Genomic DNA, 23,506 nt, shown 5'->3' with positions numbered 1-23,506 from the left:
GACAGTGAAGTCCCCAGAGCCCTATGTCATGATGCTTTTCCTCTATGGGGGACAGGAAATGAGGATGTACGACCCTGGAAGTCAGTGACCCAGCCCTAGTCATATCTGTGGACTGAATCAATCAATGAAAGAACTAGTGCTAAGTCGTTAGTGTGTTATTAATAGAATATAGGTCCTAAGAGAAAGCATGATTAATTGCAAGATGATCTCAGCGGCTGCCATACAGTGTAGCAGTTGAGGGCCTAGATTTTCCCAAGGCAAAGTCTTTTCTTCGCACAGCAGCTTTTCTTTGTTGGCAGGTGGGTAGAGACAGTTGAATGAACAGATATTTTCCTAAGTCCCTATTCCAAAGGTGGGATGAGGATGGGCATAATGGGAATCTTCTCTAAATGAAAGATGATTGAACCTCTTTATTAATAGGTGGGTAGGTCCCTGTGGCCCCAATGTGAAGCTCTGGTAAAGTCTAGAAAGGAGAAGGGAGCTTGTAGCAAAAGCCCCCAGTGAGCTGGGTTCTCCTTTACCTTAAGTCTTAGTGCCTAGATCAGCCACTTGCACAGCGAGCTGCGCGGAGGAGAAAGGTCTGGCTGCCCCCATGAGCACTTGGTCAGGAGGAGTGCGTGTGCCCCGGGCGATCTTAGAGGGTGGATGAACACTGGCCAGGGTTGTGTGTCCTGCTCTAAGACAGAGAGCACCAGAGGAAGCCACCATCTCTGGGCACAGGGAGAGAAAAGAGCCGGTGCCTCGTCCTAGCCTTTGGGGCTAGTAATCCTGCCCACTGGAAGGGCAGGTGCCAGATTACGGGTCGTAATCTCTGACCCGTCAGATCAGCCACCACTTCTTGACCTGGTCTGCAGGGAGGACCAAGCCAAGGGGAGTGGAGAGGTGTAAGCGGATGATTCTTTCCGTACGAGCTGAGATCAAAATCTAAGGGAAGAATAGAAATGTGAGGCCCAGAAGTACAGGAGCAGAAAGGCCCGGGTGCTCGGGCTGCTTTGGGATCAGAGAGCAGCACCCTGGCTGGTTGCCCCTGCAGAAGCACCTCACGCAGAGCCATGGCAATAATGCCTGCTTCATTAAGATGTCAGTGAGGATCAAAACCAAGGTCAGTAACATGTTAATACTTTGAAATGTGATAGAAGAGATCGGCTTTCCATATGTTACTGTGGAATGGTAGAACTTCTGTCGGACACTTCCCTGAAAGCCCAATTTTTAAAGCAGAAAAAAAGTGGAGCTGCTGTGTTGCTAAATGGGGGCATGGGGTTCCGCAGCCTCACCCGCTGCCTCCCCTTACCCTCTGCAGTCTCGCCTGAGGACCGTACCTCTGGACCCTCTAGAGAGGCCTGGCTCTGCCTCCCCCTGGGCCCAAACAAGCCACATAAGCGTTCTGAACCTCAGTCTCCTTATCCATCAAGTGGACAGTTCAAACTGGATCAGAGTGTTCTTCACCCAGTTCCTATGGACAGCAGCTTCAGAGCCCTTTGGCATTTTTGAAACACAATATTTTGTGGGGGTATTTTTTTCCCCCTCTTTCTGGAGAGACATGACATAGTTTTGTTTTGTCAGCTTCTTAGAAAAGATCGTGTTCACCGAAACATGAAGGAATGCTGTATTGATTTCTGAGGTCCCTTCCGGTTCCATCAGTCAGTGATTTCTGTTGTAAATGACAGAATCTTCCCAGCTCAAACTGGCTTAAACTGCACAAGGAAGTTAATGGCTTTGGGACCTGAAAGTCCCAGAGCTGGCCTGACTGGAGCCAACACTCAGGTATTCTTGTCAGGAAGCTATCCTTCTCCGCTTCTGGGTTCTGCCTCTGTCAGCTTTGACTTCTTTCTCCGGTACCCCCCCCCCTCCCCCACCTCCCAGGTGGCAGAGAGGCCTTCAGCAGCCCCTACCTTCCTTCCATCCCATCCCTTTCCCCCCAGTAATTCCAGCAAACTTTCCAGGGCCTACTCTGATTGGCCCTGCTTAGATCATGTGTCCCTCCCAGAGCCAATTGCTGTGGCTGAGGGGAGGAACCAGTCAGACTGTGAGTCAGGCCAGGCTATCCCCTCACCCCAGCTTCTGTCATCTAGGATTCTGTTTCTTGGTATAAACCCTGGGAAGCGAGACGCGTGGCCCCGCGACCAGGTGGGCTGTTGCTCTGGCGGGTGTGCTGGGATTGATGAGGCAAGTCCAAGGGCCTCTTCCCTTCCCAGGTGGTGTGAAGAGGGGCTCTGGGAGGTCTGGGGTCCTGGCTGAATTGCTGACCCTGTAGCCCACCTTTGCTGCCATTTCCACAACCCCTCAGCATCGTCCTCTCTGCTGTGACCCCTCCCATGTGTGAGGGACCCCACACTGGTGGATATGACAGCTCCCTCCAGTCAGAGAGATGTGGCACCACCACACGTCACTGCTGATGTGACTTTAAAGAGCCATATACATCACTCTAGAGAAAGGAAGGAGGAAGAATGAGAGTGGCAGAAAAGCAATTTCCGCTGTATTTTAAAAGGCAGCTATTAAAATTTTACAGGAGCTTTATTGCAGGGGCTTTCTGATCATCCCAGGAATTTTTTTTAATGGAAAGTCTGGTGATAAAGGAAATGTTCTGGGTGCTTCTGGTTCCCTCATGCCCTGTCAAGCATCTTGAAAACCACAGTTGTCAGGGCTTCATAGACCAGCTTGGGGGAAAGCCAACTACCCAAGAGACTATTTCTGAGTTTTTAAAGAGTGTGTGTTTTTCTGTATTTGCTGTTTCTATGTATAGTAACTCTGTCTAATTTCATTTTGTGCTTTCCTAAATGCCTTGGTAGTGAGCTATGGGAATTGTCAAGAACTGCACTCAACTCTGCCCTTCTGTGTAATTGAGTCATTTGGTTTTGTGAACAAATGGAAATTCAGGTCAACCTGCTTAAGTGTAAAAAGAAGCATTTGCACTTACTTCCTGGGACATTGTGCACTGAATAGCTTCAGGTGTGGCTAGATCCAGAGCCTCACATGAGGTTGCCAGGACCCTGTTTCCTTGTACCTCGTGGCTCTGTATTCTTTTGTGTTGGTTTTGTTGTCAGATAGGCTCTGAAGCCGCTCTGTATATATATCCAACCAGCTAAGCAGTGCCCCAAGAGAAATAAACCCATCTCTTTCCCTATAGTCCCAGGATATGTCCTGAGACTGCTTTTATTGAACCTAATCACCATGGCTTCAATGCCAGGGCCACTCCGAGCCATCTCTGAGGCAAGGAGCAGGAAAGAGGAGGTTAGTGGCTTTGTTGGCCAGACCTGGATTGTATGGCTAGCCCTCCAGGACCCCTTCCCATACAGTGTTCCCAAGGATCTGAATCTGCCCCACACTTCCCGGTTATTACCTTCCCTAGGAATCTGCTCTGCCTTTTCCCTATTGGGATTCTTAATCCTGGGTCCATAGACCCTTGAAGGGTCCTTGGATAGAATTTAGAGGATCGCAAAGTTGGCTGAGAAAAAGGTTACATCTTTATTCCCTCTGCCATCTGGAATTTAGCATTTCCTTTTCTTCAGAATGAGAGCCAAAGCTACAGTTGTATTGCAGTACCTGTGACTTTGTCACCACTAGAAATTAAAAATATTTCCATATCACATTACGATTATTGCAGATATTGCAAAATATCACTTACACTCATCTGTTTCTAAATTACTATGGTTATTGGACACACCATTAGGATCTTATAATTTAAAGCATTCATAAAGAAGCACGAATATTACTGTATCTCAGATTAGGTTTTATTTTACAGATACTTTGATATCTTAATATAATTGGTTTCCTTTATAGCCTTGGGTATTGTATCTTGTTGACTTAAAAACATGATTCTGAGAAGGAGTCCACACTCGTCTTTGGCAGGCTGCCCACAGGGCTGTCTGGCATGAGAAAAGTTAAGAACCCCTTTGGGTTTCTCCAGGAACCTCTAGGAGCAAGATTATTGAAGATATCCTGATTCCTAGATTCTGGAGAGCTGGCTAGCTACTCGCTAGGTTTCCTTCCTGAGAGCTGGCTGGAGTTTGAGCTCAGCCTTGGTGTTTGAGTAGCGTTTGGGCATCGTGCTATTGGGGAAAGGGAGGCATTATCTGCCTGTAGTTAGCTCTCTCTTCATTGACCGCCATGGCCACTGGCTTAGCCACATGATCAGGAGTAGGTGAGTAGGCTCTGGAGCCAGGCTTCCTGGGTTCATCCCATCTGTAATATACTTTTGACTGGCCAGGCAGCTTCAGCTAGCGAGTTGTTTTTTTTTTTTAATCCATTCTGTGCCTCAGTTTCCTTTTCTATACCATGAATGTAATCATAAACGTCTATTTCTTAGGGTTATTGAGAGAGTGAAATGAGTTAGCACATGTCTGCTAGGACATGGCCTGGCACATGGGGAGTGAGAGTCATTATTTAATGGCCATTCCTTATAGGAAGGTTCTGGATTATCCTCTCAGATCTCATCTCCCTGACTTGGTAAACCTGGCGTAAACAGAAACATGAGGGTGAACAATACAGACAGTGGAGACATTCATTCATCCATAAAATATCTATTCAAATGTGAACAACCATACTAAATATTCAAAAACATAAATTAATAATATACAGTTTTCATGATATAGCCATTCAAATATGAACAACCATACTAAGTATTTTAAAACATAAATTAATACTATAAAGTTACAAGTCAGGACAAGCGCTATTTATCTCTGCCACTTCTCTATTCAAAATTGTCTGAAGGAAATATCCTTATAATGGCCTTCCATCTGCCGCTATCACCTCCCTGCCCTCGTCTCCGACCACTCGCCCCCTCACTCACCCTGTGCCAGGCACATGGGCCCCTTGCTCCTCCTAAAATTCTCCATATACATACCCTGCCTCAGGTCCTTTGCACTGGCCATTCCCATGGCCTGGAATGCTCTTGCACAGAAAGTCACACAGCCTGTGGTCCTCCTGAATTAAGGTGTCTGTTCTGTGGCCACTCTTGCAAACAGCAGGCCCATCATTCTCCTCAGCCTGCTTAGTTTCCATCAAGACTGCTGACTACTCCCTGACTCCGCATCATGTATTTGTTTTATTGTCTTCCTCCTTTACTGGAATGTCTTCTCTCTGAGGACAGCAGTGTTGTCCTGGTCACTGGTGTTCCCTTGGTGCCTAGCACAGAGCAGGTGTTCAGTAAACATTTGTTGAGGGGGTGAATTTGTAAATGACAGAAACTGCGGCAGGAAGACTCAGACTGGCCAAAGACATAACCTTGTGTTGTTCTTCTCCACAGATGCACGGTCTTTGACATTGGCTCTCGTGGGACCCTCAAGGGACAATAGTGCCCAGAACACACTGAGGGTGAGTACAGTGTGGCTGTTTGCTTAAATTTTATAACTAGTCCACATAGGTCTCTATTATCTTTAAAAATTACTTGAAAAAGTATTGAGGGGAAAATGAAAGTCTCCTTCACTGTCCTATGCATCACCTGCAAGTCTAACACCTTCCCTGAGAGCTAATTACGTCAGCAGTCAGGTGGGTGTCATGACAGACCTCTTCCCGCGAATAGTCCTACTTAACGCACATGCGCACTTACATACTTCGCAGCACAAAGAGAAGAGAAGTCATGCTGTATGTGGGTGCTTCCACAGTGTGTTTCCACACCATCCCTAGCAGCAGAGTATCTCGGAGATCTTTGTTCGTGGCACACATCTGTGTATCACACTCTTTTTTAATTCAATTTTTTAAATTTACACAGAATAAAATTCACTCTCTGGCATAGAGTTCTCTGAGCGTAAGCAATTGCAATGTTTGTGTAACTGCCCACCACCATCAAGAGACAGACTGGCCCCCTCACCCACCCTGTGTGGATGTGCTGTTCCTCTGTAGGCTGAAGATACAGCGTAGGTACTGACACAGAATTAAAACATGTACATATGGCAAATACCTGTGATATAAAGATTTTGAATATGTTATAATTAGGTTTATGGGGACTTTGCTAGTGAACATCCTGTTCTGTGTCTTTGGCATAGGCAAAGCGATGGCACTCAGTTGCCAGTGGGGCATTCCAAAATGAGGGCGCCAACCTTTGTTGGCAGGATGCCATGCGGGTGCTTGGGAGTGAGGGCGCTGTCTGATCCTCGAAGCACCAAATGCCCTTAATGGTATGGCAAGTGGAGAACAGAAGATTCTGACGTCCAGACTCTGCCCGGTTTGTGTAACCATGATGTTGGCTAAGTTGCGGGGACCAGCGGGTTGACCCTTGGGAACCGAGTGAATCTAGACAGCAGCTTCTCTTCTTGGCTGCTTATTGGGTCTCTTCACCTTCCTTCATCCTGGCCCAAGGCTCTGCCCAGGTACCTGGAGCGTGTTCATGGAACAGTCTCAAGGGGCTGCATTTCCATCAAAGGATGCTTCTCAGCACAATTTCTTTATTAGCTCTTTTATTTTGAAGGAATTTTAGACCCCAGAAAAGTTACACCAAGCGTGCAGAAAGCTCACGTACCTACCCTTCACCCAGCATCCCCTAATGTCACCATCTTAGGCAGCCTTGGCACAGCTACCAAAACCAGGAAATGAGCACTGGTCCAGTACTGTGAACTAAGAGAGTTGAGTCAAGTTTTGCTAGTTTTCCACCGATGTCCTTTTCTTTTCTTTAAAAAAAATTTTTTTAAGGTTTATTTATTTTTGAGAGAGAGAGCAGGGGAGGAGCAGAGAGACAGGGAGACACAGAATCTGAAGCAGGCTCCAGGCTCTGAGCTGTCAGCACCGAGCCTGACGCAGGGCTCGAACCCATGAGCTGTGTGATCATGACCTGAGCCAAAGTCAGATGCTTAACTGACTGAGCCACCCAGGTGCCCCCTTGATGGCCCTTTTCTGTTCCAAGGTCCTATCCAGTATGCCACACTGTGTTTACTCGTCCTGTCTCCTTATTCTCATCCAGTCTGTAATGGTTCCTCAGTCTTTCTTTGTGCTTCATGACCATGCCAATAAATATGCCTTTGATCACCTACTGTTGTGTTCTAGGTACTGGGGATTCAGGAGTGAACAAAGCAGAATCCTTTCCCTGTGGGAACTGACATGCTACTGGAGAATAGAACAACAGACAGACAAGTGAATGTAGGAGAAGTCCGTAAGACAGGAATGGGGCTGCCTAGGAGGAACAGGAGTGATTTTAGGCGAGGTAATCCGGGAAGGCCTCTCTGAGGAAGCCCTGAATAAGAATAAGGCTCCCAACCTAATTCATCCACCAGCCAGCAGGAGATCTAAATAAATTATTTCACTTCGAAACAGGGTTTCAGGAATTGCAGCAACAGGACACTGTTTCCTCTCGGTGGGGCAGCCCCTTCTTAGCTGTCGCCTTTTGTTGCCCTGTAAAAATGCAAAGCATTGCCAGATCCTCTGACATTTTTTTTTCCTGATAGACAGCAAAAATGAAGAATTCTTGCTAGTCCAATAAACCCAAATTATGCTACATCAGATAACTTTTAGTGATTTGTGGATGAACATATTTTGTTTACCTTGTATTTGTTTATTATTATTATTTATTAAATTGCTTTTGTAACAAAAGATAACTGATTTTTCATTTTGGTAGTAATGTAGATTCCATTTTATTTTATTTTAGAGAAAGAGAACACAAGAGAGGGAGAGGGGCAGAGGGAGAAAGAATTCCAAGCGGGCTCCGTATGGAGCCCAACGTGAGGCTTAGTCCCACAACCCTGGGATTATGACCTGAGCCAAAATCAATAGTCAGATGCCCAACTGACAGCTCCACCTGGGGGCCCCAGTAGACTCGTGTGTGTGTGTGTGTGTGTGTGTGTGTGTGTGTGTGTGTGTGTGTTTAAGTTTAAAAATGAATTGGATTAGTGGGGCTCCTGGCTGGCTCAGTCGGTGGAGCATGCAACTCCTAATCTCGGAGTCGTGAGTTCAAGCTCCACATTAGGTGTAGACATTACTTTAAAACAAATAAATAAAAATAAAAACGCATTGGTTTAAAGAAAATATTAAGTAAATAATTGCATAGATGGGACTAGATACAGCTGAAAAGAAGAGCAGAACACGGTGACTGAGGCTCGGTAGGCACTATTCTAATTCAGTTTCCCACTCTTTCTCCTCTAGTTTGGGGGTTCTCATCCGGGGACCTGAATAGAGGTTGGCAAACAGTTACCACGGACAGGTGCCTGAACCATTTGTGTTATGGTGGGTCCATCAGCCAGGAATGCTTTTAGCTACCAGAACAGAAAGCCCAGCTTGCAGCATTTTAAACCACCGAGCATTGATTTCTCTCCCATAACAACAAACATGAAGGTATTTGGTTAGTTCAGAGGCTGAGTGGTGTCCAGCCTGGAGCTTCTTTGATTTACTCGGCCTTCCCTCACGATTACAAGATTAGTGCTGTAGCTCCAGTCAGAACAAGGAGGGGAAGGCCAACACCCAGCCACACGTGTTTTCCTTTTCTGGACCACTTACGAATTCTCCCCAAAATCCTCCCACAAGGTTCCACTTACATCTCACTGGCCAGCAATGTGTCACGTGGCCTCCCCTAGCTCCAAGGAAGGTGGGAAATTTCATTTAGCTTTTTCAGCCTCTCCTGAGGAGGAAGCCAGAGGAAAAGGGAATTGAGAGTGTCAGTCGGGTTAGCCAGCCAACAGTGTCTGGCTCCACAGGGGAAGAGAAACAATAATAATTAACATTAATGGGTACTGACTCTGTGCCCAGCCCTTCTGTGAGCACTTTACACGCATGATCTCATTCACCCCTTGCACCCACCCTGTGAAGTCGCTGCTATGATCTCCCCACAGGAATGACTTGGAAACTGAGGCACAGAGTGGTAAAGCCACCTACCAAGTCAGGGAGCCAGGGTGGGGACCTTTGCAGTCTGTCTCCAGAGCCCTCGCTCTTGGCATTACACTTGGTTACCTCATAAGAGGTAACCTGGGGTCCCCAGACTGCTGGCTGTGTGACCTCGGTTTTAAATTCTTCCAGCAGGGGAGGAACAGGGCAGCGTGTTTTCTTTGGGGAAGTTTCGGTCATTACAAAGCTTTCTTGTGAATCACGTCCGCCCTGTGCTCTACCTTTCCCTGGTCCTGGTCCAGTCCTGGTGAGCCAGCACCGCACATCTTCCTGGCTTGCAGATGGCTGAGAAGGCTAGTCCTGGCCTCCCCTTTCCAAAGAAATCTTACCTGTGCTTTTAATGCATCTTTCTAGAATGAGGCTCAGGCCTCGTTTCCTTTTTTGGGGTTCTGCTGGTCGATTCAGCACACATTTAACGTGCTCCTTCTCTGTGCCTATTCCTGAGGGGTAGTAACCTCATGGCTGGTGGACCCTGCACTTAATGGGGCTCCTCCTCCCAGGAAGGAGGCAGGCCCTCAGTGACAGTGACAGTGACAGTGACAGTGACAGCCCAGAGCAGTTCAGGGCTGTATGGGGGAAGCCCAGGGGATGGTGGACCCCGGAGGTGGCTAGCCAACCTGGAGGTCATCTGGGGCTCCTGGAAGCAGCTTTGGGCCTTAGAGAAGAGAGAGATTCATCAAGGAGCAGTTTGCCCTTCTCCACTCCCCCTGTCTTCAGTGAAACTCCCCTTTCTTCTTTCTGAATCGCCATCCTTTCCTCTGTAAAATTAGGGGTTTGGACTTGGGTTTCCATCCATCTGTCTCGTAAACATTGGTCATTTCCCATTTCCTGCTCTTGTGCTGGGCACGAGGCTTACAGGGCGGCCCTCCTGGAGAGAGAGTATTGTGGGAGAGATCTCTGGGTAAACAGCCTGGAGCGATGGGAGTTCTAATAGGGGAAAGCCACAGGACTGTGGGAACTTGGGGGGACACCGAACCCTAACTTGACATTTCAGGGCAAGTTTCTTGAAATCGAAATGGCGAAATCAGGAATGGTTTCACGTGGTAGCCAAGAGCAAGAGCTCCAGAGTCCGGCTACGCGCAGAGCAGGGAGTGTAACCCAGGAGCTTCCTAACCCTTGAGAATTGACAAGTGATTATGGGGGGCGCCCGGCTGGCTCAGTCGGTTAGGCATCTGATTCTTGATCACAGCTCAGGTCTTGATCTCAGGGCCGTGAGTTCAAGCCCCGCATTGGGCTCCATGCTAGGCATGAAGCCTACTTAAAAAAAAAGAAGAAAGAAAAGTGATTATGAATCTCAAATACTTAAGAGTAGTGCCTGGCACAAAGTAGCGACATAATACATGAGATGGTGGTGGTAGTGGCCGCAGCGACAGCGGCAGTGGTGGTGGCTTATATGCCTTAGCCTTGACTGTGTGTCCCAGGTTAGGCAGCTTCGTCTCCAGCCCGTAAGATAGTAAGCACTAGCTGGTGGTGTTAGGATTACTTATTTACCAAACAGGAGTGTTTACCTTGTGCCCAAGCTGGTATGGTGCCAGGATTAGCAGTGCTGTGCTCTGGGGACACGGCTCGTTCAGCTGAGACCTGGGCCAGAAATCGCACAGGAACAGAGCAGAGTGTCTCTGTTGTGTATTGGAAACCCACTGTTGTTGGCTTCCCAGTCCTTTTCCACCTAGCCAGTCCCTGGGCCTTTCAGCACTGGCTGCTAGCACGTGGGCTGCCCTTGACCTCTGCGGCCAGAACGCATGGATGCTCTGCTCAGCCCATCAGCTGAATCCCAAATTAGACCTGACAGCGTGATTTATTCTCTGGGATGGAGCTGGAAGGGCAGAACCCCAGTGGGTGATTCCGAGGGAAGGTTGTCAGCCCGAATTAGCCCGGGCCCTTTCATGCAGTCTTGCTGGTTCAGCTTCCTCTAGCTAATAGGGTTTTCCAGGGTGTTGCTGGCTTCTGAGCCTCCTCCTGTCCCCAGGGGCTGAGACTTGACTGTGATCCCTGAGGAGCTGTGTCTGATGAGGGCCCCGAGGTGGGCTCTTTCTGAAGGGAGTGGGTGCTCTGGGTCCTTTCATCGTTTGCATCAGGAATTGAAAGTGGCAATTCCCCAGGGAGTAGTCCGTCTATCCACCCCCCCCCCACCCCCACCCCCACCCCCACCGCCTTCCTTTCACTGAGGTTCAGTTCTGGCAACAGGAGGCCACGCACAACCTTGATACTCACCTCCCAGTCTGTGATCACCCTTGTCTCTGCGTCTAGCTGCCTTCCTTCCATCTCAGGAATGCTAGCGATAGGCAAGCTTCTGCTGCGATAACAGGTTGACCCTGAAATCCTAGAAGTTGGAAATAACGAATGTCAATTTCTTACTTGTGACACAAGGTAGGTTAGGTTGGCAGGGGGCACTTTACCTTGTACCTCAGAGATGCAGGTCGATGTGGGCTCCAGTCTTGAAGCCTCATGACTAGAACACATAGCCTCCAGGGTCACCGTGGCAGAACAGGGAACTAGAGACTCCCACAGCACAGCACTTAGATGCTGAGGCCCAAAGTGACACAGTTCACTTCCGCTCGTACCCAGAACTAGTTACATGGCCCTGCCTAGCTGCAAGGGGCTAGAAATGTGGAGGTACGTGGGTATTCAGTGAACAGTAAATGTCCTGGCCACAACAGTCAGGTGTGGTATTTATTAAGCACCTTCTGTGGGCCAGACCCTTTAGAGCTTTGGCAATACAAAGGGGTCCTCACCTTCCTGGAACTCATTCTCAGTGGAGGAAACAGAAGTTAAGTAATTACAAAAACAGCTGTGTGATTGCATCTGTGCTAAGTGCCCTGATGGAGGAACCAGCAGGGCATATCTAAGGGGAGTCTGATGTGTTTTGGAGAGATCAAGAGATGTCTGTTGTGAGGACTGACATTTGGGAGGAGGCCTGAAGGATCAGTAGACTTTAATGGAATGCGAGGGAGCTCTGGGCTAGAAGAGTTTGACTCTGCGAAGGAACAGGACGAAGGCCAGTGTAACTGCAGGGTCACTACAGGGAGAAGTCAGGAGGAGATGGGTATTTGGAACACCTACCTTTTGGAGCTGTTGCAAGAACTGAGCTCAGTCATTGTTTCAGCAAATACTGAGTTCCTGCCCTTTGGCAGGCAGAGTTTCAGGTACTAGGGGCAGAGCAGTGAACAAGACAGACAAATGTCCCTGCTCTTGTAGAGCTGAAGTTCTAGAAGGAGGAGCTAGACAATAAACAAGAAAAGCAAATAAGGTGATTTTACCTGGTTAAAAAAAATATATATGTATGACCAATACATAGGGTACTTTGTAATAGAGAGTGTATAGCTCGGATGTTTTTAGCTGTAAATGACAGAAAACCCCATGCATGCTGGCGTAGGCAGTCAGGGAATGTGTCCAGAGGTCCAGTCAGGGACCAAGTCCAGAGGTTCTTTGGGCTGTTTTTTGGGCTTGTGACATGGTAGCTCAACAGTGGTATTGAGGACCCAAGTTCCTTCTGCCACAGCTCTGCTGTTCCTGATGCCGCCTACACTTTAAGGCAGGTCCCTTCCACAGTCCTAGTGTGGCAGTTAGGGACACTAGGGGCACTCTCCTTTGGGAGCAGAAGCTTCTGCAAACTGTGTGTGCCCCAGGGACCTCTGCTAGCTCACTTTTGTGGGTAATGAACTGTAAGGGCGGTGGGAGGGCAATGGGGAGGCTGCTGCCATAGTCCAGATGGGAGGCGATGGAGGACAGGACCAAGGTGGGGGGAAAGGGAGGGCAGCTTGGGAGGTGGACTGGACAGGGCTTGCTAATGGCATGGCTGCTCAAGAGAAGGACTGCTGAGCAGACACACACACATACGCTGACACAAACGTCGACCTTGCACTGTCTTCTTCCTGTGAAAGCCATGGTACACATTTGCACATTACAGACTCAGAAATCTTGCAGAAAAGATCCTGCATCTTCGCCTGCGAGACCTTATTTTTTAAAAGACACTTAGTAACATGTTCTACAAAAAAATCTGAAAAATCTTGCTTTAATGGTTCTCATCCTCACCGCATATTAGAGTCATGTGGGGAGTTTTAAGAAACCCCAAGGCCTGGGCCCCACCCCAGACCAGTCCATTAGAATCACCAAGGGTGGGACCAGGCGTGGGGTGTTTACTTTAAAGCTCCCCAGATGTTTCCAGGGTGCGGCCAAGGGTGAGGACTACTACTTCATCGTATCCTTGGGTGAGCTTCACATTTATTAACCTGTATTGTTTGTTCGCCTCTCTGATTATCAAAGTAATGCTTGTTGTTTAAAAAGAAATCAAAGGACTCAATCCTCCAAGATGATCACGATTGCAAGCTAATGTGTTCCTTCAAAATCTTTTTAAATACTTGGGCTAAAAAAACCACATGTGTCCTATAACATGGTGTTTCCCATCTTTTCAAAGAGTTGGGTTTTTTTGTTTTTTTTGTTTTTTTTAAGTTTTGGGGCCTACTTGAAATGTTTAGGGATTATAAATAATATAATCAGCTGTCTACTTATATTTTTAAAGTTTATTGACTTTGTGACACATTTAGAATCACGATATCAAAAATGCTGAAATCTAAATGTTGCTTCCGTCTTCTCACATGCCATGAAAACAGTGTTACATTCTCCACAGACATCCTTGTCACGAGAGTCACTTTTTGGGCCATTTACACATATTTCTAGCATCCATCATTTTCACGTTCATCTGAAGTGTTTATGATGTGGCACTTCTTTATTTTTTTTTTATTATTTATGTTTAAATGTTACTTATTTTTTTTTTAATTTATTTTTGAGAGACAGAGACAGAGCGTGAGCGGGGAAGGGACAGAGGGAGGGAGGGAGGGAGGGAGGGAGAGAGAGAGAGAGAGAGAGAGAGAGAGAGAGAGAATCTGAAGCAGGCTCCAGGCTCCGAGCTGTCAGCACAGAGCCCGACGTGGTGCTCGAACCCACAGACCTGAGCTGGAGTCGGACACTTACCCGACTGAGCCACCCGGGCATCCCTATCGTGGCACTTCTTGAACCTATGTATGATGTTTTCATCGGAGACTGTATCCCAAGCCTCAAGAACCCAGTCATATATATCAGTCAGGTTTTTTTTTTTCCAATTAATTTTCCTTTTAGTTGTGTATGGGTAATTTCTGAAGTACAGGCACTAACTTGCTATGTTACATTTAAAAAGAAAATATATTTTCTGGGGCGCCTGGGTGGCGCAGTCGGTTAAGCGTCCGACTTCAGCCAGGTCACGATCTCGCGGTCCGTGAGTTCGAGCCCCGCGTCAGGCTCTGGGCTGATGGCTCGGAGCCTGGAGCCTGCTTCCGATTCTGTGTCTCCCTCTCTCTCTGCCCCTCCCCCGTTCATGCTCTGTCTCTCTCTGTCTCAAAAATAAATAAATGTTAAAAAAAAAATTTTTAAAAAGAAAATACATTTTTTAAGGACAGTTACTGAAAATGGGTGAATGAATAAATGTGAATACATAAAAGTGATTACATAAGTACTTGTTTTTGAGTCAGACTAATCATCCCAATATGAATTAAAAATGTCAATTTAGGGAAATTAAATTTCACCCCCCACAGCGGCATTTTGCTTCAAGACAGGTTGCCTTACACACACTTTTTTTTTTCCATTTTCAAAATTCTAGTTTAATGCCACTCTCTGTATCATAAGACTTTTACATCCAGTATTTTGTTTAGAATAAGTGGATCTGCTTACAATTATTTGCTCCTATTCTTTTTTGAAAGAATATTTAAAGGACCTGTTTAAGTGACTCACAACACTTGGGATTGTGATGTTGAGCCCTTGAGAATGTTTTCTAAATCTTTTATAACATATGCTGCCTTTTTATCGTTATCTAGACCAGCATCATCTAAGTTTTTAGGTGCTAATGTGTCTTTCCCAAATACCACTTTGTTCAAAATAAAATAGTACGAAAACTCTGAAAGACAATTCTTATTTCTGAGCATCATTTTTGGGGGGAAATCTTACTTTATACTTGGACAGTTCTTGTAATCAAAGTAAATTAATTAGGTTAAATACACAGAATTAGCTCAGTGGTGTTGGACTTTCCTGCCACGAGCAATATAGTTGGAGAGCCCGAGCTCTCCGACTTTCCCAGCTTAATCTCATTCATTCATTTATTCATCCACTCATTCAGCATTGATTAATTTCCAGTCAGCTACCCTAAGAACTGGTATAGATGACAGTAGTAAAAATGGCCTGTGCTGGAACCCCAGCCCTCCAGTTCCACCTGTGTGCCTATGGCTAAAGCACTTACCTTCCTGTGCCTCAGCTTCCCCATCTATAAACTAGAGGTAGTAATACTACCTACCTCATAAAATGGTTTGTGGAGAGTCAGGGATTTAAAATACAGATCCATGATCCCAGGTGGAACATGATTGAAACAGACTATCCAAATTATCCAGGGGCACCTGGGTGGGTCATTCCGTTAAGCGTCCGACTTCAGGTCCTGATCTCACGGTTCGTGAGTTCGGGGCGAGCCCTGCATCGGGCTCTATGCTGACAGCTCAGAGCCTGGAGCCCGCTTCTGATTCTGTGTCCCCCTCTCTTTCTGCCCCTCTCCAGCTCATGCTCTCTCTCTCTCTCTCTCTCAAAAATAAACATTAAAATAAATAATCCAAATTATCCAGAATTCCAAAACACATCTAGCCTAAGAGGTTTGGAAAGGATTCATGAGGTATGAAAGCACTTAGCATAATGCCTAGCACATAATAAATGCCATGTAAATGGTACCCATTTATTATTATTTAAAGTGCGTTGCCTCATCTTCCTTAATCATCATCTTGGAAATGCAAATGATAACCATAGTGAGATAACATTCCACACCCACCTCGATGGCTAAAATAAAAGACGATACAGGAGGAAATGAGGTCAGAGAATTAATGCAAAGCCTTGTAGGGACTGAGGCTTTGTCCTAAATGTATAGTGGGAGGGTTCTGAACACAGAATGGACGTGATCTGAGTCATGTTAAGAGTCCCTCTGGCTGTGTGTGGGAGCAGGAGTGGGAGCCAGGAAACTAGGGAGGAAGTTCCTGCTAATAAGTCCATGGTCCGGGCAGGAGACACTATGCGGGGATGTACACAGGTCCTCATGTTTTCAAGGTGGGACCAACCGTAAGTATGAACGGACTAGGTGTAGGATGAGAGAGGGGCCGGCGAAAGACGGCACTAAGGTTTTGTCCTCACCACCAGGAAGACCTTGAGTTGGGGACCACCTGAGCGGAGGTTTGCAAGGAGAAAGCGAAGGTGGTGTAAAGAATCAGGAATATGCACCTTTGGGTCTGTTAAACGTAGGCAGCTGCCCGAGCTGGCTGGGAAGCAGTCGGTATCCTAGTCTGGAGTTGAAGGGAAAGGTCTCTGCTGCCGAAGGAAATGTAGGAGCCCTCAGCAAAGAGACAGTATTTAAAGCCAGGAGACCAGATGAGATCACCGAAGGATGCGTGTTGATAGAGAAGAGAAAAGCTGTCCAAGAGTCAGAGGCTGAGAAGGAGGTATCTGGGGGAGGCAGAGACCCAGAGAGCACGGAGCCTGGAAACAGCCTTGAAAGCTGGGGACATGACAGACAAATGGTTGATGGGCGCAGGTTCAAGAAAGAGCTTTTGGGTTTGTTTTTATTTATTTGTTTGTTTTATTCATTTTTGAGAGACAGAGACAGGGCATGAGCAGGGGAGGGGCAGAGAGAGAGGGAGACATTGAATTCTGAAGCAGGCTCCCGGCTCCGAGCTGTCAGCACAGAGCCAGACGTGGGGCCCGAACCCACAAACCCCGAGATCATGACCTGAGCTGAAGTTGGACGCTCAACTGACTGAGCCACCCAGGCGCGCCATTTGTTTGTTTTTAGAACAGTTTCAAGTTTACAGAAAATTGATCTCACAAAGGTATGAAATGGATCCAACCTTAACGATAATACAGAATAGGTTGATGTCCCACCCGTGTGTTCCTCCTGCTCTCCCCTACCTCCCGATCTTTTTCCGAGACAGGGCCTGGTGCCCACCTTCCCAGCAGACACGAGCTGTGTGAATGTACGGCCCCGCGTGTTCTCTTTGTTGCTCTGTCGCTGGTGCTGAGGCCACCACATCTGACGCACAGTAGCCGCACAAGGTCTTCTCTGGAGGAGGGATTAGAACTTGAAGGAGCCCTTGCAATCAGAGGCTGTCACTCCAGAATGTGACAAAAATGTGTCTTCTGGACCTGGGCTTCTGGCTCCTCTGAGTATCTTCCCTCTTCCCACCATGGGTTTTAGGGGGAAGGAATAATCGGGAATGAAACCCGTACATCCGGGTGGTCCCCAAACTAACCATTTACTAAGTGCCTGGTCCCGTGGCGGGACTGACATGGCTTCCCCATCTGTAAATGGGATACTAATAGTATTGACCTCACAGAGCTGTTGCGTGGAATCAATGAGGTAATGCTGTGAAACACCGTAGGTGTAAGTGTGGGCTGTTGTTAAAAGTAATACCGTTACCATTATTCTGACTTCATGGCACTCCCTCTCTGGTAGGGGAGATAGATATCAAATAATCACTCAAACAGCCACATAATTTAAGTGGTAAGTAAACTCTAAGGAAAAGCCAAGGTGCCTTGAGAGAATAGCAGGGTGGGAGGTGAGGGTCTTATTTGAGGCTCGGGTGGGGATGGGAGGGTCCGAGAAGACTTTTCTGAAGAAGTGGCCCCCAAGGATAAATAGGAACTCGCCCAGGGGCGAGGTGTTTTGAGCAGAGAGAATAGCCTGCAAAGAGGCCCTGAGATGGTGCACAGCTGAAGTGTGTTGGAGGGACCCAGGCCGGTGTGTCCTGGGGTGGGGCGGGGGTCGAGTCAGCAGGCCCAACACGTGGGGCCCAGTGATAGAGATATGGACTTTCTTCCCACAGCCCCTGGGAGCCACAGAAGGGTTTTAAGGAGAGCAGTCATACTATCTGGTTTGGTTTCGTTTGGTTTCTTCACTCCTGTGTGTACTTTCAAGTCTTGGTGTCCTGACTCCTTCCTCAAGGACCGTTTGTCACGCCTGCTCAAGCCAGGGTCAGGGTCAGACGCTCCAGCCCTCGCCCAGCATGCAGCACCCTGAAGCGTGCTGTCTTCTGCCACTCAGTGTGCAGGGTTGAAAGGAGCTTTACATCTGGGGAAGGTGCCCTGGTCCAGGCTCAGGGATCCTCAGGAAAGACGTGGCTTGTCGATCCATGCCTGCCCGGCCACCGGGGGTGGGGGGGGGCGCCGCATCGCGGATCACAGCAGCACCGCCTCTGTCTCAGAAAGTCTCTGGGCATTGCTGACCTGTGATCCCTTCCTCTCAGAAAAGAGACCAGCCTGCTCCCCGCAAAGATTGCCTCGTTTCGCCCCACACCTGGAGCTACCGACTGCACCCTCCCTCCCCGGTTCCCTGTTTATTTTGTCAGATGCCAACCAATATGTTGTCTCAGTTCCCTCTCCTGGGCCAGGCCCCGGAAAGAGGTGGGACAGGAGGGGGAGGTGAGTTTCCAGATGACCTGTGTCTCCTCATCACTGCACAGGAAATAGCTATTTTGTGAGCCATTTGTTTTTGGAGGCCCTATATCAGTGCCCCAGCCCCTCAGGGTGGACCCAGGTGAGTCTGCCCACCTCCCCTTTGTTGTCCCTCCCCCCCCCCCCCCCCCCCCCGCCCACCTTCCAGCCTGGGAATCGTGTCAGATTCCTGGGGTGTGGAGAGGCTCAGGTACCCTGAGCATCTCCTCTGCGGAGTGACGTCTGTCGGTTGCTGGGTGAGTGGAGGGCCCTGCTGTCCTTCCTCTGCTTGCCCATGGCTGCCTGCTCCCAAAGCAAGGAGGGCTGTGACCTCAGGGGGAGGGGGCCTCCCTTCAGAGCAGTTGGATACATTGTGTCTCAGGAAACCCACAAAGCTTACAGCCTGGGCTCCAGAGCTGTGCCACCCACGTAGTTGACAGACTCTTCTAGAGACTCTTAAACAGATGGGTTCCCCACCCAGGCCTGGTCCTTGCTGTTAAGTGTGTCACAGGTATTGATTAATTTAATCCTTCCCACAGCCCTATGAAGTAGGTACTGTCGATTTTATAGATGAGGAAACTGAGCCACAGGTAAGCCAGGTCACTTGTCTGAGCCACACAGCTAGAACGTGGCAGAGCAGGACTCAAACCCAGGCCGTCAGGCTTCATAATCACTGTTCTGTGACTGCCTGCCCACTCCCCTGACACTGCACACACTCTCCTTACCACATCACCCTGTTTATTTTCTCCTTAGCACTTACCAGAATCAGTTTGTTGACTTGTGTGTCACCTGTCTACACCCTTTAGCATGTACGATTGATGATACAAATGATGTGTCTTATTCGTTACTGTAAACCCAAAATAGTATCTGGGATAGGACCAGGCACACGGAGCTTCTCAGGCAGTATCAGTTGAAGGAACGAACCACAGTTGCCAGTGAAAAGGATGTGGAGATACTGGATCTCTCATAACTCCACGCACGGGAATGTCCAGTGGTACAGCCGCTTGCCAATACAGGTTGGCAGTGTCTTAAAAATTAAATCTATGACTGCGACATGATCCAACCGTTGCACTCTTGGGTGGTTATCTGTCCCTGAGAAATAAGACTAATGTCCACACAGAAACCTACACACAGTTGTTCACAGCAACTGTACTCAGAACAGTCAAAAGCTGGAAGCAGCCTCGAAGTCCTTCAGCGGATGAATGGTTGGACATACTCTTGGTACCACGCACCAGTGTGGATGAACCCGGGGAAATTGCGCTGAGCACAAAGTCAGTCCCAAATGGGATCATGCACATGCCGTGTAGGACTTCCACGGCTAGAGAGAAGTCAATGCCTGGCCACTAAGCTTCAAAGGACAGACTGACTCTCTAGTTAGGAGTAATGCAGCTGGTGACTAAGTTGAGGCCAGTGCTCAGTGATCACTCTGAAGATCCTAGGGCCCCTAAGAATTATGCTTCCTCGGGGCACCTGGGTGGCTCAGTTTAGTTGGGCATCCAACTTCAGCTCAGAGCATGAGTTAGAGCCCCACATCGGGCCTGCTGCTGTCAGGGTGGAGCCTGCTTTGGATTCTCTGTCCCCCTCTCTCTCTGCCCCTCCTCCTACCTCTCCTCCTGCCCCCCTCAAAAATAATAACATTAAAGAAAAAAGAAATAATGCTCCATCTATCTACTCTGCCTCTGCTCTCTAATGGAACAACAAAGCCTGGATGACAGTGCATCTGTTTACAACATGGTTTACAGAATATTTTAGGCCCAATGCTGAGGCCTACTGCTCAGAAAAAAAGATTCTTTTCAGAATATTACTGCTCACTGACAATGCACCTGGTCACCCAGGAGCTCTGATGGAGATGGACAAGGAGATTCATGCTGTTTTCACGCCTGCTGACACAATGTCCATTCTGCAGCCCACGGACCAAGGAGTCGTTTCAACTTTCAGGTCTTAATATTTGAGAAATACATTTTGGTAGATTCTAGCTGCCGTACGAAGTGATTCCTCTGAGCAAAGTAATTTGAAAACCTTCTGAAAAGGATCCACCATTCTAGATGAAGTTAGAACCTTCGTGATTCATGGGAAGAGGTCAAAATATCAACATGAACAGGAGTTTGCAAGAAGTTGATTCCAACCCTCATGGACGAATTTGAGAGATCCAAGACTTCGGTGGAGGAAGTCACTGCGGATGTGGTGGAAACAGCAAGAGAACTCGGATTAGAAGGGGAGCCTGGCGATGGGACTGAATTGCTGCGATCTCATGATAAAACTTTAGTGGATGAGCAGCGACTTCTTATGATGAAGAAAGGAAGAGGTTTCTCGGGATGGAGTCTACTCCAGGTGAAGATGCTGTGAAGATTGTTGAAATGAAAACAAAGGATTTAGAATGTTACATAGACTTGGTTGAGAAAGCAGCAGCAGGCTTTGAAAAGATCGTCTTTTTTTTAAAAGCAGTTCTCCTGTGGGTAAAATGGGTGAAACAGCATCACATCTACACAGTAATCATTCATGAAAGGAAGAATCAATCAGTGTGGCCAACTTCTCTGTTGTCTTATTTTTCAAAATTGCCACAGCCATCCCAACTTACAGCAACCACCACCCTGATCAGTCAGCAGCCCTCGACATCGAGGCGAGACCCTCCACCAGCAAAAAGATTACCACTCACTGAAAGCTCAGAGTTGATAGCATTTTTCATCAATAAAGGATTTTTAGGTGTTTATTTATTTATTTTGAGTGAGTGTGTATGTGGTCAGGAGAGGGGCATAGAGAAAGGGAGAGAGAAGAATTCCAAGCAGTCTCCACGCTCAGTGTGGAGCCCAACGTGGGGCTCAGTCCCAGGACCCTGAGATCATAACCTGAGCTGAAATCAAGAGTCAGATGCTTAACTGACTGAGCCACTCAGTCACTCCAATAAAGAGTATTTTTGGGGCGCCTGGGTGGCTCAGTCGGTTGGGCGTCCGACTTCGGCTCAGGTCACGGTATCGCAGTCCGTGAGTTCGAGCCCCGTGTCGGACTCTGTGCTGGCGGCTCAGAGCCTGGAGCCTGCTTCCGATTCTGTGTCTCCCTCTCTCTCTGCCCCTCCCCCGCTTGCTCTCTGTCTCTCTCTCTCAAATAATAAACATTAAAAAAATTTTTTTTAAGTATTTTAAAATTAAGGTATATACGTTATTGTGGGGTTTTTTTAAAGACATAATGCTATTGCACACTTAGTAAACTATACTATAGTGTAAACATAACTTTTATACACACTGGGGATACAAAAATTCATTTGACTCACTTTATTGCAATACTTACTTTATTGCAGTAGTCTGGAACTGACCCCACAGCATCTCTGACGTGTGCCTGTATGTGGTATCTCTGGGTATCTTACAAGTATATGTGAGTCTACAATGATCTCAATAAAAAATTATGTTTTAAAAAAGTTGCCAGAGAGACTGGAGGAGAGACAAAGGGGGAGCAGCGGGTGGCTGTGGCCAGAGAGGCTAGGGTAAGGGCAGGGCAGAGCACAGCACAGGGCCTCCTAGACCAGGGAGTTGAGAGTTTATCCCGAGGTCAGGTCTGGAAGGGGTTCAGGCAGGGGAGGGACCTGGCCAAATCCACGTTTCTGCAGGAAAGATTGGGGTGAAAGAATCTGGTAAGTGAGAGCTGCAAGAAGGGGACCTGAATGTGGGGACAAGTGAACTTGCTGGAGAGCCTTTTAGGGGTGCAGCTGCCCAGCCTCCCAGGGAGAGGAGCAGGGATGACTGACGGACCCTAACTTGCTGGGAGTTAGGTCCTAACTCCTGTGTGTGGCCACCCAAATCTGGAAAGGGGCTTTGTGTACAAGGAAGAGGTCCTGGCTCCAGCCTCCTCATTCATGTGGGACAAATGGCTTTATAATAACCCCTGGGCCACCACAGTTCCCTAAGAATACATGTCCCTGTGGTCTCCTCACCCCCCCCCCCCAACCCCCAGAGATGGGGAACTCTAGGGGAGGGAACAAAGTACTCAGTTGATACGTGTCATCGGCCAGGCTCTGTGTCTTGTTTGGGGTGTGGGTTACACAGGTATAGACATGTGTCAAGGTTCATTAACCTGTACATACAAAACAGGTACATGTATGCAATTATACTTCAGTAATTAAATATATTCCATCAAATAAGAATGATAAAATAGTTCATATTTTTTTATGTTTTTATTTTTTTGAGAGAGACAGAGACAGAGTGAGTTAAGGGAGGGGCAGAGAGAGGGAGAGAAAGAGAATCCCAAGCAGGCACCACACTATCAGCACAGAGCCCGACTAGGGGCTCAAACTCACGAACCATGAGATCATGACCTGAGCTAAAACCAAGAGTTGGACCCTTAACCAGCTAAGCCACCCAGGTGCCCCATAGTTCATATTTATGAAGCCTTTTCTCTGTGCCAGGCTCCATGCTAAACACTTGACACGTGTTAATTCATTTTACCAGCACAACAATTCTGTGAGATGGGCACTTCTCGCATTTTATAGATGAGGCAGCTCAAGGGAGATCACACGTCCCTGGTCACAGAGCTCCCTGGTGGCAGAGCAGCGATGGCACCCGGCACAGGCAGACTCCGGAGCTCAGGTTCCTTTGGTTTCCCAGTATTCTCACCCCGGCCTTTCCCCGATTCTGATGGGCCGGTGGTACACAGCAGCTGGGGAGGGTTCCTCCTGAGGGCCTCTGGCCATGTGCTGTTGCAGAGAGCCCCACGGAGGTCAGATCTTAGGGCAGCCCAGATCCAGAAGTGCGACCTTTGATTCAGGAACAGAGCCGCTGCGGGAGAGCCAGGCTGGGCTTTCTTGTGCTCTCTCATCCTCGTCCCCAGCCAGCTGGGGATTAACCGCCTGCTGTTCTCAGTAGAAATAGAACATAGGAAACTTGCTGCAGCTCAGCTCGGCTCTTGTGATGAATGAGGGAAGTAACCCTCTGTGGGAGGTTCTTGAGCCCTTGTGCACAAAGGACAGCACAGCTGGCTGTTTCTGCGGCATCACATGCGTGGTGCCATCTGGGCGGGCAGGGGACATGCAGCTTGAGACCTGTACATAATCTCCTTATGTTGGGATTCAGGGTGTCTCTGATGCCCCATTGTCCTCTTACAGAGATTTCTCCTTGTTAACAGTCAGAAAACGGCTGCCTAGTCTTTGGGTCTCCGTTAGGATGCATTTAGATGCAGGTAACAAACCCCCGGCATCATTTGGCTAAATAGCAAAGAAGTTTAA

General features: G+C 47.9%; 1 protein-coding gene across 6 annotated transcripts in view; it reads left to right on the top strand.

Annotated features, from left to right (window-relative positions):
- The window catches only part of SIPA1L3 (signal induced proliferation associated 1 like 3), a 237,245-nt gene that overhangs the window by 88,448 nt on the left and 125,291 nt on the right, over positions 1 to 23,506 (top strand). For all 6 annotated transcript variants that reach the window (XM_042919979.1, XM_042919975.1, XM_042919974.1 and 3 more), the window contains one exon: positions 5,246 to 5,313. The gene's annotated coding sequence lies outside the window, so the exon portion shown is untranslated. The remainder of the gene's footprint in view (positions 1 to 5,245; positions 5,314 to 23,506) is intronic.

Source organism: Panthera leo, chromosome E2 (assembly GCF_018350215.1).
Source record: "Panthera leo isolate Ple1 chromosome E2, P.leo_Ple1_pat1.1, whole genome shotgun sequence".
NCBI lineage: Eukaryota > Metazoa > Chordata > Mammalia > Carnivora > Felidae > Panthera > Panthera leo.
This window is presented reverse-complemented; position numbering and strand designations above follow the sequence as displayed.